Here is a 9,542-nt window from a genome sequence, read left to right as displayed (position 1 = left end):
TGCAATGCCCTGTTGAGGCCAGGTTGGAGGTATGGATTACACAATTCTGGGGGCAAAGGTCGGGGTTTAAACATTAGAACTGCGCAGTGCACAGTCCTGAGAGGCAGGAATTGTGCATTACATAGTGTCACGGGGCAAGGTTGTAGCTCAAGGGTTGGAACTGTGCAATGCATAGTTGAGGAGGCTGGATGAGGCTAAGTTGTTGGGGAATTTATGAAATTTGACAAAGTGTGGGATCAGTGAACTGATGTGATCAGTGACATGACTTGATTTTGTGACTGCAAACTTAGAAAACTTGACGACACAACAACATAGATCATCCATGACACATGAACCACACATTTCCCTTAGTGTGACAACATTTGCGCTAACTTACGACAAGTGCGACACCAAAGATACACATTGTGACGATTGTGATGACACTTGTGTGACAATGCTTAAAAATTTGGGAATGAGTGTCAAGGATATTTACATGGTTATATCAACTCATTTTCACAAAGATAACCCCTTGAAACCACCAAAACAAGCTTATATACATTGTGCGAAAACTAACATGCGAAAATGACAACATTTTTCCTTTCTTGCAAAAGGGACCAAAACACTTAAAGAAAACACATAGAATGGATTTCAATGTTTGTAATGACAATATACAGACAAGGTAGGCTCCAAAATTTGGTGCAGGCCAAAATTTCAGAGGGTGTTGTAGCAGTGACAACAAACCTTGGATTATGGGAGGTGTTACATATTGCTCTAACCCAACCCCCAAGGTTAGTTATGGACATGGGGTTACAAAGAACTCTTTTTTCAAGTTTGTGGAATTAGATTTGACCTCACCATCATACCTAGTTCATCGATATCTTTCCAGTGATATAATTTTTATCTTAATTCGACTCCTGGATTGATAATTATGCTCATCTAAAGTTTAGCCTATCATATGAGGCCACATCGACATTGAGCTTCCATGTAGCATCCACATGCGGTCCACATGGTACTTCCACACCAACACAACACAAGTCCACAACATCATTGGATTTCTATGAGGCCTCCACCTGGAATTTTCAGGCTCACATGGCACCGCTGCATCAATATAGGGCATAGGGCCCACCTGGCCCTTCCCATCGTGTTATGAAATGTTTCCCTAATATATCTATTTTGTGGCTTATTCATAATTACAACATGGTGACACCATTTCACAATATCTAAGACATCATTCTTTGCAAGGATGAGGTCAATCCTTGTTTTTTGAGCCCTAAAATTTGTAGCTCCTTCGAACTTGTTCTCTGAATTCATTGAGGAACCCATGATCATAGATAAGTAATTAGATTGTAGATGTAGGTATTCTTTAAGAGTGATCCTTTACCAAAGTTTATTCAAGACTGATATCAATGTCCTTTGCTTCACCAAACCTCTAATACCATGTTTATTTTTCAAGTGAAATAGATATAAGCACTAATTTATGAAAAACTGATAATTACTTCTAATGATGTAGATATTCTTTTAACACTTCCAAATTATCGTTAAGCAATTTCACTTCAGAAATTCAACCATAAATTCATAAGGACAATAGACTTCTTAATGCACAAAGACAACACAAGATTTACCCTATGAAAACCCACTTGGGGGAAAAACCTAGCAACCTTTTCCTTAGAGAAATTCTTCAGTCCAACTAGAGATACACCTAATTCTGCAAGTCAATATGATGATCAAACTGATCAACAATACAATGGTCAAACCTTTTCAAACTTCCCTTTAGTCAATCCAAACAAATTCGACTCTATCTAATCTGCCTAGGATGAATTTCGACCTCCCAGAATCTACCAGAAACTCGGCCCTGCTGCCCATAATATGCCTTGAAAAACATAAGTGTGAAGTCAAAGAGAAAGAAATGATAGAGATGAATTCGTCCTTCTTCTTCTTCACTTGGATGCCCAAAATATATCTTGTCTTGTATGAGATTGAAATGTGTCTTGTGGAGGAGGTTAGATGCCTTATTTTATAGTGTTATTCCTGGCTTGAATGGGTGTCTCTCCATTGGGGTCATCTTGACAAGTTTGGAGCCAAAAATTCAAAATTTTCTCTTATTAAACTGACATGAAGAATATATCTTATATTAATAATTTGGAGGCATAATAATAAAATGAAATGAAGAACATGTCTTACAATTTTATTATATATTTCAAGGGCTAAAATATTAATTATTAATATTGACCATAACTACAAAATTCAATAGATTAGTCAAGCCAAATCAAGTCAACTATCAATTTTGACTAATTTTTCCCGAAGATTGGTAATATTACTAAAAATATATGAATTCATGGTTTGATGAATTTTTTTTAAATTGTTATATGTGCACATCAAGGTATACACCATCAACTCCACTCACTATAGTTAATAACCATGTTGATCAGCATTTGAATCCCATGCTTTAGTCAACAATTAGTTTTGAATGTAGCTCTCTTCAAATTTTGTATGTCGCCTCTTTATCAAGACTTGAGTGCATTGCATATTTTCACCAATGATGCCTTTGAATCAGATCTTACAAGGTTACATTATTCATAGGTACAAATAAAAATCGATGGAATGAGTTGAGGGTGTGGGTGTGGCAACCATTGTGAATTTAGGAATCAAGGATGTGATACTCTAAAAATTTTCTACATATATTAAAGACTTCTTAGATGATGTAGGGTATGTGATACTCTAAATTTTTCTACAGATATTAAAGACTTCTTAGATGATGTAGGGTGCACTATAGACATTAATTTTATCGGGTTAGTTATCATCCTCCTCCTTAATGCAAATAGAATTTCTTTTAGCAAGGAGTGCTTTTAACCTTGAAAATCAACTTAAAATACTTACAGAATTTTACACTAGCTTTGAGATTTCTATGAACCACATCATTAGGATTTGGTCGACATTTCGAACCAATTAATGTGGTTCATCCTCCAGACAAGGTGAAAAAAATCGATCAACCTTTAAGAATAAATAGTAGGGATGCATCATAGCCCAAGGTCAATCATTGAAAAACTAACCATTGAAAACTAGCCATTGGAGAATAGTTGACTAGGTAAAAAGAAATTCAAAGAAGTTAGAATGGAATTATTTGATATTCTAATTACAACTATAAATTATTTAATATTCTAATTTAAGTTATGAATTATTAATATTTTAGTTATTGTAAATTAGTAATAATAGTAATAAGTTGTTAAGAAAGTTAAAAAAAAAGAAGAGGATGGGAGATTATATAATAATAAGATAAAAATAGTTGTTATATATAATTAATAATCGGGTCTTAACCTTAAAACCCGATTATTAATTATATATAACAACTATTTTTATCTTATTATTATATAATCTCCCATCCTTTTTTTTAACTTTCTTAACAACTTTTTACTATTATAGCTAATTTACAATAACTAAAATATTAATAATTCATAACTTAAATTAGAATATTAAATAATTTATAACTATAATTAGAATATCAAATAAGTCCATTCTAACTTCTTTGAATTTCTTTTTACCTAGTCAACTATTCTCCAACGGCTAGTTTTTCAATCACTGGCCCTGGGCTATGATGCATCCCTACTATTTATTCTTAAAGCTTGATTGATTTTTTTCACGTTGTCTTGAGGATGAACCACATTAGTTGGTTCGAAAGGTTGACCAAATCCTAATGATGTGATTAATCTGAAAGACTTTCATTCTATAATATGGATAACAAAAATCTCAGATCGAACATCTATATGAAGATTGAGATAAATAATGACCATTAACTTTAGGCATATAGAATCCCTTATTTTGTTTATGATAGCCACATTTTGAACAAATTCCTTTCTATAAATGTCTTGGAATTCACATCCATCGTGAGTTAAATTTGAATTGTAGTGCTAAAAAAATGATTACTAGAGGTTGGAAAGCATACTTTGATCTTGGAAAAGATAGAAAATGGTTGGGTTTTGAATATGGGCGGGAAAAAAGTCTCTTTAAGATGCTTGTTATCCTTGTTATTTGATATAGTTGTAAAGTTTGAGGGTGTAGCAATGTATCTAGGTTCACATTAAGGAATATTGAGCAAACATTAGCCTTTTATAATAAACATTATAGTTAAAAGGAATACATCCTACCTTATCATTCATTCAGATGACGGGCTCCCACTAGACAAGGAAAGTAAGATTGTGATAGGGTACTTATTGAACAAGCATAAGTTGGCTAACATGAAGAAAGAAAGGCTTCCTCTCACAACCACAACATTATTGAAAAGAACTAAAGGCTCAAGAGAGGATGGACTAAGGATGCTACCTCTAGGCTTCACCTTTGGGGAATAGTGGAAGAGGATGTCATTCAAAATATAAACACCATCAATAGTGCTAACACAACCAACTTTATAGAGAAATTATGGTGTTGCATTGAGATTGAAAATCATAAAACATTGATTTATGACAAGGAGACCATTAACCTTAAGAGAAGAGACCAAGCATATCTTTATATCATTGAAATCTTTAAGAATAAAATAAATATTGCTAAAATAAGAACAATTTGCATGAGTTTCATAGTGAAATTTGATGGGACTTAAGCACCCTAGGAGAAAGGACTTTGTAAATTTTGCAATTCTAAAAAGGTTGAAGCCACTTTTTTTAAATCTTAGAGTGCCCATTATACACAAATATTAAATCCATTTTAAAAAACGTTTATTATGTAGAGAATTTATGATATGTTAAACCATAAAAAGCGAAGTGAACTGAGTACTCTCATTACCAAGTTATTATTCCCTGCCGCAACAGGGTAATAACGTATTCAAAATGCTTTTGATTGTGACATTAAATCTCAATGGACTAAAAATTAAAATAGGTTTTCTAATGTAAATATTAGAAAAAAATAATTTATTTCTTTAAAATTTTAAAATTTATTTTTTCTCAATTTTGATTGGGTAATTTTCCTAAGCTCTTATTTTGCCATCATTATATGTACTTTGCAACACAGTACTCTTTTGTTAAAAACATAATACAAATCATTAAAAATACTTTGAAGAATTCAATTTTGTAGACTCCAAGTGCATTTTCAAACCAGAGAAAAAAATAAAAAAAAAAATCCACGCCTCGTGTGAATGACTAGACAAAGGTACAAAGTCGTCAGTTCATCAATTCTGAAATGCGTACTGACATTTAATGCTCTTTAAATGAGTAAATACATTAACTTCAATCTATCGCGCAGGCCCCAAGGTCTTCATCGGGATTGTAATTCGTCAGATGCAGGGAGTTGGTGCCTTTAGACGTTAATTTATCATACAGGCATCGAGTTAATTTAAATTTAATTAACACGACCTTCATAATAACTCAACATGATTGCTTTAATCTCCGCTTTCAATTAACCATTTTTTATATGGACGGATGAGGTTCCGCACTTCAGGTGGGACAATTTCATCAATTTAAGAGAAAGTGTGCAACACGTTTAACAAGATATACGTCAATTAAAAATAGTTGAAACAACATTCATAATGGCTCAAATTGATTGAAAGTTGAATAAAATGTAATGGTTTACTCTGCGCGGATTTATTTTGATTGATATCAAATTATTCCTGCCCTATGAGATTGATATGATATATATTTGCATTATGTCTTGCGAGAGATTTCAACAATTTTGGGAGATTTTGGTGGCATGTGAGACTGATATATTTGCATTAGGTCCAATGCGCGTACTAAAAGTTGACAGAAGATTCCAACAAGGATCGGATCAGAAGTTGGTGTTTTGTTCCGAAACAAACAGATTTGGATCACTGTCAGGGTTACCGGGTTTGATTCATATTTCGCCAAGCCATGTAGTTAATCATAATTAAATTATATTTTTAAATTCTAAGATAATAATAAATACAAATTAATTATATTCTAATATAATAATAAGTACAAAATCAAGTAATTTAATTAGAGGATTAATAATAATCTAATTTCAATGACATAGTCAAGTTTTAGAGACTAAACTATTAAAAATTTATAATTTTATCTTTTTTTAGATAATAAAAAAAAATTGTTTTCTTTAACTACAATATTCTTATAATCATTTAATTTTGCAAAACAATTTAATAAGGTATAGAAAATAATATATTTTTAAAAAACAACTATAGCTATTGAAAATGTCCATGGAAATAGATTTTTATATTATGTGAGGGACTAATAAGACTATTGTTGTGGTTGAGTAGGATTAGATTCTCCACTGTCACAATGAAGTATTACAATTAACAAAATATCTCAATTTACCAATTAGTAAAGGCCTAGTCTAACTTATAGATGAAATGACTTTTTTTTTTACGATGGTTAATTTTAATCAAAATCCGACAATTTTTTTTTTAACTTGAGTTTAAATTGTTTAATCTACATAATTGGAGTGCCCCGGGTTTTCAGGGTGCTGAATCGATTTATGCATTCAAAAATGTATTTTAAAAAACAACAAATCTTGAAATTGTATTGCTGGATTTTGGTGAATTCCGGTGAAAAAGGTTTTTTCGTCTATAAGTTAGACTAAGCCATTAGTAAAACCTAAATTGACTAAATTCTAAATTTTAACACTAACATGAATTCAGTGTTTTTACTTTAATTTAGCTAAGCCATTAGTAAAACCTAAATTGACTAAATTCTAAATTTTAACACTAACATGAATTCAGTGTTTTTACTTTAATTTAGTTATATTTAAACTAAGCAATGAGTACTAGCTACTATATAACATTTGTTTTAATTAAATTTCAAGTAAATTTTAGCTTGTAACTTTTCAATAAGCATCAAATTATAAAACAATTATGAGTATAGTATTAAAAAAATACATTGATGTGCTTCTTTTTAACAAAGAATCATCAAATACAAATTTCCAATTATATTTGCAAATAAATAATAAAGTTGCACATGGGAGAACATGCTAAGCATATATAAATTTACATTAATGATGAAGAACATGAAATAATACTTGGTTCATATCTTTCAAAATTCAATAATTAAACTAAGCGGCAGGGAACGCTAGCTATGCGACCTAGTTTGATCATTGCAACAACATAATTTAATAAGAATTAACTTTTCTTTGTAAAATTCCAACATATCAATGTAATCTGAGTTGATAATAACATCATCATCACTACCATATATTTAAATATAAATGAATTAGAAATTTAAGGAAAATAATTTAAAAATTGATTTCACATTTAAAACTTTTACAGAGCACGCCTCATCACATGCCATTGCAAACTATACAAAGTGAGAAATGTAACAGCCCCTCATTAAAAGTTCATGTAATAAAAGTTAATAAAGGCAAAATAAGACCATGGTTAAGGGACACTTACCAAGCTGAGTGTTGGGCAAAGATATCCTAGTGGGACATCACTGGATGTGTTTATGGCTAAGGGAAATTGGCAAAGGCAATGTCTAAGGCATTAAAAAGGCAAAAAGGTATTTTGGCACATTTATTTGTTAAAATAAAGGAAAAGAGGAGAAAAGAAAGGTGAAAGGTCACAGGTTGCATGTGAGGAGGAAATTGAAGAAAAAAAAATGGAAAATGAAGAAAAGATATGCCTCATTGATAAAAAGACTTCTGAGGACCAGTTTGTAACATTTTGTCAGTGCAAGCTTTTGGTCAGTTCAATTTTGGAGCTCTCCCATTATTCTCTCTCTCACACTCTTAGACACAGAGTATTCTTGGAGCATTCTAGCTTTGGAGCAAGGAAGGGAAAAACAAGCAAAGGAAGTACAAGGCAAGGAAAGGAAAGGAAAGATCAAGCAAGGAGGAATATGATCAAGCAGCTTCAGAAGGAATACTTGCAAGTAACATATTGCATGCATGATATCCTAGCTGGTTTTTACATGCATGGCTTTGCATGTTGGTATATGGTTCTCTTGTTGTCGGTGGCATGGTTTTGTTGGGTTATGATGGTGGTTTTCAGCCTTGCCTTGCCTTTTTCTAGATATACATGGTGTGATGGGATTTTTTTCTCAATTTTGAGCTTTGGAATTTCCGGATGGTTTCGGAATCCGGGGCAGAGGTGGTCTCAGGAAAATTACCAAAGGCCTAGGAATCCCTTGACTGGTTTTGGTGAGATACATGGTAAATCCTGAGGGTGGAGTCTCGGTTTAGGGCCTAGTGATCCGGTGTGGATTGCGGTAAAGCCTGAGAGACAAGGAGATGGAAAATTCCTCAAGGATAGTGATGGAGTCCAGAAGCATTCCAAGCTCGGTTTGGTTTTGTGATCTCAGTGTCGGTTTTGGTGAGGTTGGAGTTGGTTTAACCTATGGATTCCCTTGGTTGTTTTTGGATTGGTTTATCCATGAGATCTCACATTCATGCTTGAAATATGGCACGAGAGTGACTGGAAAAAAGAAAGATTTGGTTCAGCCATGTCTATGGTCGGGTGGTACGTGGAAGTCCCAAACCTGGTCGGCTCTTGCCTATGTTTAATAAAAGCTAAGTTCTCTTGCTTTGTACTTGGTAAAATGTGGTTTTAATGGTTTTTATTTCATTATTATTTACATGGTTTAATGTTCGATATAAGCTTGGTTATATGACTGGTTAAAGTCATGGTTATTTCATGTATTTACTTGTAACTGAAAGCATAATGGATGCATGACCTAATTGATGTCAAAACAGTTAAGGGAAGAGGGAGGTGATCCTTCTTGTCAAGTCTCATATGAGTTATCTGTCATTTATGCTATGCCTTGTACTCATTTCCATGTAGATTACATTGATTCCAAGTGTTTGACAGAATGTTAGTCCCAGTTGGGGATGGTCAGGTCTAGTCTTGGAGTTAGTTTTTGATTTGTAATCCTTGTGGTCATGTAATTTATGGATTATGAAAGCTACAGGGGTTTTTCAGCAGTGACCTGGATTCTGGGCCTGAAAATTGGAACAAATCCCGGAGTCTCAGGCACAGGTCTGAGGATAAAATTCCCCAGATGTATGCATACCCGTGCTATGCGTGTGCCCGTAGGTCTTCAGACGTACCCTTGTCCATATCAAGGGAGCATCCAGAGGTTTAGTGGTCTCAAAGCTCAATGGGACCCAGGGGTTGGTCAGGGGAACGACTGTGATGCATTATGGGAGTCCTGTAGCAAGTACATAAGGTCTGGTATGGTGTGTTTCTGTCAATTCCACTTCCTTAATTGACACATAGGGAGTCAAATCATATCATAGTAACTTATCGTCACATGTTTACCCTGGTTGGTCGACTACTTTGGTAGATGTGGGAGGAGGGCTTTATAGAGTGGTATCAGAGCATGGTTCACCCCTCAGATTGGGTGGGTTGTGTGTTGGTCATGCATTCATGTCAGTTGCATATGTGTTTCTTATGTTGTAAGACCATGTGCTTGTTGCATTTGCATGGTGTTGATCATGGTTGTAGTGAGGTCGCCATGAGAAGTTGATGGTGTTGTTGTGGAGTGTGTCGTCATGAGTGTATGGTTGATTATGCATTGTTTTTGCACGTTGGTATTCACATGTGGTCAAGTGTACATTGATGTGGTGGTTTTTGTCATGCATGGTCATGGTATGTGTAGTTGATATGGTCATGCAGTGAT

Source organism: Pinus tabuliformis, chromosome 8 (assembly GCF_031772625.1).
Source record: "Pinus tabuliformis cultivar Carrire ecotype Pingquan chromosome 8, CPIR1, whole genome shotgun sequence".
Taxonomy (NCBI): Eukaryota; Viridiplantae; Streptophyta; class Pinopsida; order Pinales; family Pinaceae; genus Pinus; species Pinus tabuliformis.
The sequence above is the reverse complement of the archived record's forward strand: the minus strand, read 5'-3'. Positions refer to the sequence as shown.